Raw genomic sequence first — 10,628 nt, 5'->3', positions numbered from 1 at the left:
AAGAAAACGACTGCAACCCCAAACTATGTTATTGAAGCAAGAAAAAAAAATCTATTCCCTGTTTGTGGAGTTGTCCTTTAAGTTCAAATACCAAATTACCAATCTATCGTGTGCAGAAAGTAATTATTCTTTCACTAAGAATAATTGATTAACCATTAGGAATATGCCGTTGCAGTTGTCGGATGTGGAAGTCGGAGCAATATTTGAGGTGGGTTTTGCACAAATTCGTTGGAAGGAGGAGGAGATCGGAAATTTTAATGGGATGGGGGAAGAGAATGGGATGTATCAACGTAGAGAGAGAAAGAAAATAGTGTAACTGATTAGCGTATTTAGTGGCTTAGGGCTAGGAGGTAACCAAAATTAAATAATTTGCTATAAACCTTAAAAGGTATCTATAGAATATAATTTTTTTAAATGGTATTTATTTAAAATAAATAAGGTCTTAACCTTTGCTATAGGAGGTAAAAATTCCATTATTAATTGACATTGCTTAAAACTAGTAAGATGTGGGCTTGTCTTGACATTGAATGAGGCAGCCCACTATTGGGTTGATGGAGTCAAATGAGCTCATGTCTAAGACAAAATCCAAAAACCCATATGCTCTTGGACTTTAAATCTGCAGATATGACCTTTTGAAGCCATGTTATAGATTTGGCCCTATCTTGTTATTTGCAATCCATATCCAACTATCTACAAAATAAGTTTATACATTGTATTTCTAATCTACAACTTAACTACCTTATTAAAATAAGTATTTTTTAAGAGATAAAAAGATTGTTGGGACTCTAAAATATAATAATAATAATAATAATAATAATAATAATAATAATAATAATAATAATAATAATAATAATAATAATAATAATAACTTAGCTTGGTGACAACAAAGGGACAAACATAGATACAAGAGTTCAAATTTTAATATATATGCTCCTTTCAGACAACCAAACGCCCAGTGGAATTATATCTAATGCTTTAGCAAAAATAAAAATAAAAATAATTAAAGATGGTTAACACAATTTAATTAACTAACATATCGTTATAACATTATCAAACATTCAAGAGCATATAAAAATGAATTACAATAGAAGGATAAAGCTACTAATATTTTCCAGCTTCATTATCTTTCATTCCAACTCGATTTTATGAGTTTACATGGTCCGAAAATTACCTGGACAGCAGAAAGAAGAACAAATACAGCAGAGTCAGCTCTTTCCAAAATCAACAGCAAAACGATTAAACGGCAGCAACAACAGCAAAAGACAGCGACAACCGGTAGATTCAAACCCAAGAAAATAAACTAGAAATACCCCAGCAAAACAGTTGAAACAAACAATTATGTAACTCCAGAAAAAATTTTCAAGACTACTCTATTTTCCTTAAGCAAGTTTTTCACTTAAGAATCAACTCACAAAAACTCACAATTTTCAGCTGCTAAGGGATATTATAGCTACTGATTTTTTCCTCTTTTTTGTGTATGTAGAGATCTCTAAGTTTGATGGAGTGTCCTCCTTCTTCTTTTTTATATCTGATAAAACAACCAGCTATTTAAAGATTAAAAGTCAATCTTTTTGACAGATTTTTTCACAAAATCTGCTCTTAAATTCAAAAGCAAGACTTTTTTGGTTCAATCTTGTCCAATAGAGAATATTACAAACAAAATCTGCTCTTCACTATTCAAAGATAGACTTTTATTCAAAAATTATCCAAAAGTCTATATTTTCTTACCAAACAAATGACTTTTGAGTTTTGTACGCACAAAGTCTTGAAGCAGTTAAAAAAAAACAATTACCCTATACTCTCAAGTAATTCTTCACTACCTCACTTTCATCAATACAAAATAATTTTACCACTTCAACAAGTGCAAAAACACGAAATTTAATATTTCGAACATCAAAAACTAATGCTAAAATAATTATTAAGAGACAAAATAAAATCTGAAAATTAAAAATAAAATAAAAAATCAGCCATGAAAAAGAATAGGATTTTTACCATTTTACAAATCAAAAGGCCGAAAAAATGGTGGTATGCCAAAAGAGGGTGTTCGGGGAGGTTGCAGAAATTTGGCCGGATTATGATCGCCAGATTTTTGGGGTAGAATTGGAATCAATAGGTAGGTCTTGAGGAGTTCTATCCATTGATGTAGGTGTTATGGGGTGGTAGTGGTTAGAGCTTCAAGAATTTGGGCAAAAAAAATGACGGGTAAAATTTTCTAGATCTAAGATTCAAAGAGTTGAGGGGTTTTTGAAGGATTTGGTTTGATATGAAAAGTGAATTTTAAGGTGTTTGGAGGTGGTCTGCCGTCGGTGGGTGATTTCCGGCGGCGGCTAAAGGCGGCAAAGAGAGAGTGAAAAGAGAGAGAAGAGAGGGGAAGGAGAAAAGAATTATGGGTGAAAATGGGGATAATTTTCAGATTTTTTAGGATTTAAATACCTAGGCCAAGAATGAATGAGAGTCATTGGATTAAGATGGAATGGATGGGTAAGATTTGATCATGTTTCATTTATTGAAATGGAGTAGTTTTATTATGAAACTACGTCGTTTTGATCCGGGTCTTGACAAACCAACAATTGGACTGGGTCGGCCGAATTGGGCTAAAAAATTGGGCCTGATTTGTGCATAACTCAACTGAAAATGGCATTAATCTAAACCTTAAAACCCCCTTAATAATCCAATGCTAGAATCTATAAACACACACAATAAACCTATAAAAAATATAATGTAGGAGAAATAGAAAGAGCAAAAATTAAATGTTTACAGTCTTTACAATAAAAATGAGACTTCATTCTCTGATTGGATAAATAGACTACGACGGGCATAACTAGACCGACGTCTATCCAAGTCTATTATGGATTTGCTTATTCCACCAGGGGTGTCAATATTGTTAAACTCACGGGATATAACAATTATATGTTCGACAAAAATGTTAAACAACTTTTAAACCTGTTATAGGGACGACTGGCGAGTGATGTTTCTACTCTTATCGCAAATATCTTATGTTTCCATGAATTAAAGTAGAGGTAAATATAACATGTGTTTGAATTTGGTGCACCATAGAACCAGAAAGCGGAATAGATTTTATTCTCAGTGAAATCTTAAAATCTTTTCAAGAGATAATTAAGAAATTAAAGACAATTATATAAGGGCTTTTCACTATCTACCACTAAAAATAGTTCTCAAGTTGATAGTAGATAAGAGTAGAATTAATCCTATCAATTTAAAAGGCAGTTCTTTTGATTGGTCCCTAGATTAATGCGTTTGAAAGATCAAACATCCTTATCACTTTGCAGATTTTATTTCACGTTGCTTCATCTTAAGTTGTACTATAGTAATATTCTTCATGTCGTGTCGTACTTTTTAGTATTCTTTTAAAGTTTCCCTTGTAAATTATACTAGCGACACAAATTGTTGCTGCTAACATTAAGTCCATCAATTCAATGGAACAGTTCAAAGTATCAAATCCTGATAATGCTAAATCTAAAGAGAAGATAAAAATGAGGATAATGAAATGGACAGGAAGATTGGGAGTGTCCTAACACTAGCAAAATATTTGGTATACAAAGATTTAGAAGTGGAAACAAATCCGTTAGGTTTATCAATAAGGAGAACACAGTGGTGTAGCCACATATAATGAAGGGGGTCAGTAGAACACCTTTTAGCAAAAAATTATGATGTGTATATAAAAAAATTATATTGCGTACATATTTCTAAAATTACTTATTATACATGTATATTAGATTTGGAACACCCTTATAATATCCATAGTGAAGATTGCAAATATTCAATAGAAGCGAACAAGACCACCATTACTTATAGGGATGGCAAAATAGTTAAAAGAAAACAGTTAACCACCCATATTATCCACTAAAAATAGGTTGGATAATGAACTTTTTAAAAATGGGTCAAATATGGATAAGAACCATATTATCTATTTAGAAAATGGATAACCAATGGGTAACCAATGTGTAACCAATGTGTAACAATCCGACCGGTTGTTTCAAGCTCTAGCGCGTCGTTCTGCAGTTTGAGGCCATGAGCAGCTTCACTTCAGGTATTATGACTTGTGCGCACGGTCATAATTGAATTCCGGGAAGTTCGGAGTTGATTTGGAAAGAGAATTCTCATTTCAAAAGCTTTAAGTTGAAAGAATTGACTAAGGTTGGATTTTTGAGTAAACGACCTCAGAATCGGGATTCAAAGGTTTCAGCAGGTTTGTGTAATGATTTCGGACTTGGGCTTATGTCCGAAATGGTTTTTGGAAAACCCAGGAACGTTTCGGCGCCTGTTGTGGAAGTTAGCATTTTGGAAGAATTTCATAAGTTTGGGTTGAAGTGCATTTCAGTGTTATCGATGTCTGTTCAGGATTCCGAGTCTGGGAGTAACTCCGTATGGTGATACTGGTATTGGGAGCGCGATCGGAAATAAATTCGGAGGTCCGTAGATCATTTTGAAGTCATTTGGCTAAAGATAGAAATTTGAAGGTTAATGAGAAGTTTGACCGAGAGTTTGACTTTTTGATATCGGGGTCGGATTCCAATCCGAAAGTTGGAACAGGTCTGTAATGTCGAATATGACTTGTGTGCAAAATTTGAGGTAAATCGGACGTGATCTGATAGGTTTCGGCATCGAATGTAGAAGTTTGAGATTCTAAAGTTCATTACATTGGATTGGAGGTAGATTCATAATTTTAGCATTGTTTGATATGATTTGAGGCCTCAAGCAAGTCCTTAATTCTTGGATTTTGACCACGATTTTGGGTATGAAATTAAGCGAAAATCATATAGTTGAGTTCGTGAGCTCATGGGTAAACTTTATCTTCGAAAAATTTCGGACTTCAGGCACGTGGGCCCGAGGGCAATTTTGTCAACTTTTCGATCAGGGTTAAGAATTATTATAAATTGGATTGTAATGAGTAATTTAACATATATTAATGGATTTGCATAATTATTGGCTAGCTTTGGAGCATTATGCATCGATTCGAGTCTTCGGAAGAGCGTGGAATGCCGGATTGGATCTTCGGAGCGAGGTGAGTCTCCTTTCTAACCTTGTAAAAGGGCATTGTCCCCATAGGTGAGTTAATTGGTTATGTGCTCCTATTTGTGGGGGCTACGTATGCACGAGGTGACGAGAATCCGTGCGTAGCTACTATTATGCTATTGTCCGGATAGTCTAGGACCTAAAAGTATGTTGTACTTGGAAATATCTGTAATCCTATTGGCGGTTTGAATTGCTTAAATTCTATCGAATTGGTAAATGAATTTCTAAAAGGATTAAATTTCATTTTTCTTAAATCGTAAAAAAAAAAAAGAATTTGGATTTTCCTTGGATAGTTGTTCCCTAATGAAGTCTTGATTAAATGTTTGAATATGTGATTCTATGTGTACCTGTGTCACATGTATGATTCGCGAGCAGAGTATTTGTTTATTTTATGTTGACTGCGTCAATGGATGATTCGCGAGCGGGGTAATAGATGCATCTATGGTTCGCGTCGTTCGACCCTCAGCAGTGCACATTTTACATTTATGTTGGATCGGGCGGTATGACCTCATCATGAAATGCACATGCTTGTATTGTTGCTTGAGATTTATAGATGTTGACATTTGCCTTTTCTGGCCGGAGAATTGATAAAGATAATGAAAGGTAAATCTTTGGAAATCCATTATTATTTGGGAAGTTGTTTACCTGCTATCTGGCTTTATGAATTTTAATTATTGTTTTATTAAATTCCTTGATCTCCTCACATTTTTGCTATATTATCATTGGACCACTAGTAAGTGTCGAAGTCGACCTCTCCTCTCTACTTCTTCGAGATTAGACGGGATACTCATGGGGTACACGTTGTTTTCGTACTCATACTACACTTGTTGTGCATTTTTGTTGCACAGCTTCATATGTGGCTAGTGGCTTAGTAGCATAGCGGCATAGTTGATACGGAGACTTAGGTGAGCTGCATTTGTCGAGACGACCCGCAGCCAGCAGAGTCCCCTTCAGAGTATTTTATGGTGTTGTCATTACTGTCCACCTTGTATTCCGGACAGTTACTGTATTTTATTTTATTCCATAGTAAATGCTTATGCACTTGTGACACCGGGTTCTGGGATGATTATGGGATATCTTGTATTAACTGCTTAACATTCATATTTGATTTGAAACGATTATCTTTTACTGGTAAAATTGAAGGGAAATCATAGTTCTAAAAAATTATTAAAACGAGAATTTAATTTAGTATTTTGGTTGGCTTGCCTGACAGCAGTGTCCGGCGCCATCACGACACTTAGTGAATTTTGGGTCGTGTCATAATAGGTCTAACTTTTACATTTGTAAAGCCTCAAATTGGGGGTTCCTCAAGTTAGGGAGACTAGGAATTCTCTCAAAAGTGATTATATGCAAAAAGTCAAAGATAATATGGTTACCCATATTATCCGCCGATTAACCTTTTCTTTATCAGTATTAAATATGGGTCGGATTGAATAATTTATCTATTTTTTTATTATCCGTTTTCGATCCGAACCACATTCGACCCGACACACCGCCTGTTTGCCCCTCCTAATTACACATATCAAGATGAGGGCAAATCGACATGTGCCGATCTTTAGCAAACGAAGGGCACAAACTTGAAGACAAATTGCTGTTCAAAAAAAGTTGCGTTCAAGGATTTTGAGTTTCTTCTACATACTGATTTAAGTCATGTAGCTTACAAAAGATTTTAAGAAATTTTTTCAAATACTTCCAATTATACAAAATGAAAAAGTAGGTATATCGCCGAATGTTGAGAGACTTAATTGCCATGACGTGTCTGTGCTGCAACTAATGTATGGGTATTCACTATTCACTATTCAGGTGCTGTGCTGGTGGTCCATCCTTATTTTTCTTGGGCCAAACATAGACGGACCATTAAATTTGGCCCAATTTTTATTTTGGTATTTTAATCAATTTTGTTTCATTTTGGCCCTCCAACTTCATTTCTTTTATTCCATTTTAACACAAAAACTTTTATCCAAGGTAAAAATGTTGCGCATAGAAATACCAAGCTGCTACTTCCGCCCCCACCCCACTGCCTCCCCCCCCCAGCAATTTTTTTTTTTGTAATTTTAAATTATTATTTTTTTTCGTTTTTCTGCCCCCTTCCCTCAGGAAATTTTTTTATATATATATTTTCAGTAATAACTACGGGTTCAACTAAACCTATAATTTTTGACGAGTAAAAATTCATTAAAATTGCAAAAATAATAGATATAAATCTATAACTTTAAAAATATAATGCGTTCAATGTTAAAAATATTAAAATTAAATCCATATAATTTAAATTCTGGATCCGCCTCTGCGTTGGGAGTATGAAATTTGGCTTAAAAAATGACTCTCACGCGCCTACAAGGGTGAGACAAATCACACATGAAATCTAGTCAGCTTTTGTGTTAAAGTAGAACAAAAGGACCAAAATAAAACAAGACTGAATTAAAATGCCAAAATAAAAAATTAAGCCAAATTTAATGGCCTGTCTATGTGTTTGGCCTTTTTCTTTCTGGTAAAAAGACGATCCTTCCTTATCCCACACCTAAACAGTTTGATATCAATGAACTCATATGACATCAATCAACTTTGCCCTTCTCTTTTTCAAGAACATTTTCCAATTTCTCTATCGATATCATATGTATCGATGTACATACAAAATTTGAAAATTTATAGCAAAGAAAAGTTAATGTAGCAAGGAGAATATTCACACTCATGATCAAATTATCTCTTCTGTGAAATTGTTTTCTTTTGAGATCCTATTTCTTTATGTATTCTTAATTTATGCTCCTTATTCTCTGCTTTCTATTTCAAGCATGCTGAGGTGATTGGGAATTATTTTTCGATGCTTTTCCATTTTGACATACTAATTTAATTATCTGAATACCAATAAATTGTCTACTAAATTTGTTTGATGACTCGAATACTAATAGCCAAAAAAAATATTTATCAAAATGAAGATTAATACATTAAACCATAGAATTAAACTTGTTCATGTTCCCGTTAAAATCAATCTTGCTCCAAGTCTTGTATTCTGTGAAAAAAGCTCTGGATTTTTGCCTTCTGCCCTTCTCTCATCAGCTACTATCCAACAACAGCAATGTGGTTTAGGCCCAAAATCGATTTCTTAAAAGGAAAATTTTCATAAAGCACTATCTTTTAGTAGTAATAAGCCATCTATAAATATTATTTGCTATATTACGAATTATAGATATCTTTTATGTAGTTATAAGATGTATTTGATATATTTAAGCTATTGTATTCATGAATACAGTAGCAAAAATAGGCGTGAATCAGGGAAGTCCAGCTAATCAGTTGTTGTATTCGAGTGTATTCGACTGTATTCATGGAGTGAAACATGAGATTACAGCTGGACAAATTATTGTATTCGACTGTATTCACGGCGTGAAATAGGGGATTACACTGTTTTTAAAACGGAAAGTGAATCAATTAACATAATAGACTCCTAATATAACTCAACAAACTCAATTATAACACACAAATTTTGTATTTTCAGTTATAAAAAAGATTCTCAACCGAAAAATACCCCAAAAACATAGCAATCTTCAGAGAAATTATATAATACATCTGAATACATAAATTATATTAATTAAAAAACTTATGAATACATTCATGGCATATAGCGAGACAGTGAATGCAGCGGGATACATTGAAATACAATGAGAAAAAAAGATAGTGAATACAATGAAATACATGGAATACAACGAGACACATTGAATTACAATGTAAAGGGAACGGGAAAGATGGGCAGTAAGGGCGGAGAGGGACGCGGCAGTGGTACGACGGTCAAGAATGATTTTAACATTCCGGAAGATGAAGTATCAAGGGAAAATTTTGTTGCCCATATCATTCCAAGGTTATATGAAGACAGATCCGGAATTCAACCCTGAAATTCTGAAAATGGCGTGTAAGAAGATCAGATAATGGTTCTGTCCAGCACAAGCAAAGAAACCACACATGTGATTTACCCGTCCTTGACACTGAGATGTTTGACCTGTGTCAGCTGCTTCGGGATTAGTTTATAAAAAAATCTTGATGTTTGACCTGTGTCAGCAGCTTTGGGGCTAATACATATTTTTAAAGAATTTTTTGAAAGAAGACACGATTGTCACCGTCGGCGTAGCAGAGAAATTTTAATGGGAGGGGAAGAGAATGTGATGTATCAAAGTAGAGAGAGAAAGAAAATAATGTAACTAATTGCGTATTTAGTGGCTTAGGGCTAGGAGGTAACCAAAATTAAATATTTTGCTATAAACCTTAAAAGCTATCTATAGAATATAATTTTTTTAAATGGTATTTATTTAAAATAAATAAGGTGTTAATTTTTGCTATAAAAGGTAAAAATTCCTTTCTTAAATACTGGGCCTTAAGAATTGGATTGTCCAGCGTAACAAAAGAGCATGAGGTACACATCAAAATGGATATCTAGAATAGAGATTTTTACATTCTTATGTCATATAGTAAACTATATTACCCTCCACGCTTAACTTTTAATATAATTACCTTTTATATACCTAATTACCATTTATGTACATTTTAGGGGTTTAATGGTATTAATTAGTCTCCTAATTTAACTCTACCGTATATTCCCACTCCCCCCAAGTTTCTCTCTCCAAATCCCATCCCCTCACCCACGTATCAAACCACACCCCACGATTTCCTCTTCAATCACCCACTATTTCCTCTTCTAAAACTAGCGAAAATTTGTAACCCCTCCACCATTAACAACTATTAATGTAACATCCCAGACTTTAGACAGAGTCCCACATCGGCAAAACACAAGAGGGATGCTGGGTATATAAGTTAACAAGCCTTAGACCCTAGTGACACGTTTTAAACCCGTGAGGGTCTAGTCCCAAAGCGGACAATATCACTAGCGGGCTGGGCAGTTACAGATGGTATCAGAGCCACTCTTGTGTCAGTCATACCGATGTAGGTTAGAGATCAATTGAGTTTAGGCAAATTCCGGTTAGGCGGGGCAAAACCTCAGTGCTGAGTCTAGGCAAATCCCATGAGGTGGGGCAAACCTCAGCGAGGACGCTGAGTCCATAAGAGGGGGTGTATGTAACATCCCAGACTTTAGACAGAGTCTCACATCGGCAAAACACAAGAGGGGTGCTGGGTATATAAGTTAACAAGCTTTAGACCCTAGTGACGCGTTTTAAACCCGTGAGGGACTAGGCCCAGAGCGGACAATATCACTAGCGGGCTGGGCTATTACAATTAAAAAGATTTGAAGCTTTGAATTCGAAATTGGGTTTTCAAAAGACATTGTTTGTTTGGATTGAATGTTGTTGCAAAGAATTGAGAATTCTCTCTACGTCTCTCTCTATCTCTCAATCCCAAATTTCAGTAATATAAAGCAAAGGAAAAGAAAACAACAATTCTACCATTGACAGCCATTAAAAAACTTTGAAGCTTTGAATTCGTATTTGGGTTTTCAAAAATCATTATTTGTTTGAATTGGGTGTTGTTGCAAATAATTGGGAATTTGGTTTGGAGTTTATATCTCAATTTTGAGGGGTTTTGGTAAAGATTAGACTTGGTTTTGGCTGAATTTCAGATTGAAACTCGAAGAAGAAGAAGAAGAAGAAGAA

The 10,628-nt window shown here is 34.6% G+C and overlaps 1 long non-coding RNA gene across 1 annotated transcript; it reads right to left on the bottom strand.

The window, feature by feature from the left end:
* Nucleotides 1–1,019: 1,019 nt before the first annotated feature.
* On the bottom strand, nt 1,020–2,385 carry LOC104236818 (uncharacterized). Its single transcript, XR_713520.2, has 2 exons — nt 1,993–2,385; nt 1,020–1,171 (listed from the first exon to the last, which is right to left on the bottom strand). It is a non-coding gene; the product is annotated as an uncharacterized lncRNA (long non-coding RNA).
* Nucleotides 2,386–10,628: the final 8,243 nt, after the last annotated feature.

This window comes from Nicotiana sylvestris, chromosome 2, assembly GCF_000393655.2.
Source record: "Nicotiana sylvestris chromosome 2, ASM39365v2, whole genome shotgun sequence".
Classification (NCBI taxonomy): domain Eukaryota; kingdom Viridiplantae; phylum Streptophyta; class Magnoliopsida; order Solanales; family Solanaceae; genus Nicotiana; species Nicotiana sylvestris.
This window is presented reverse-complemented; position numbering and strand designations above follow the sequence as displayed.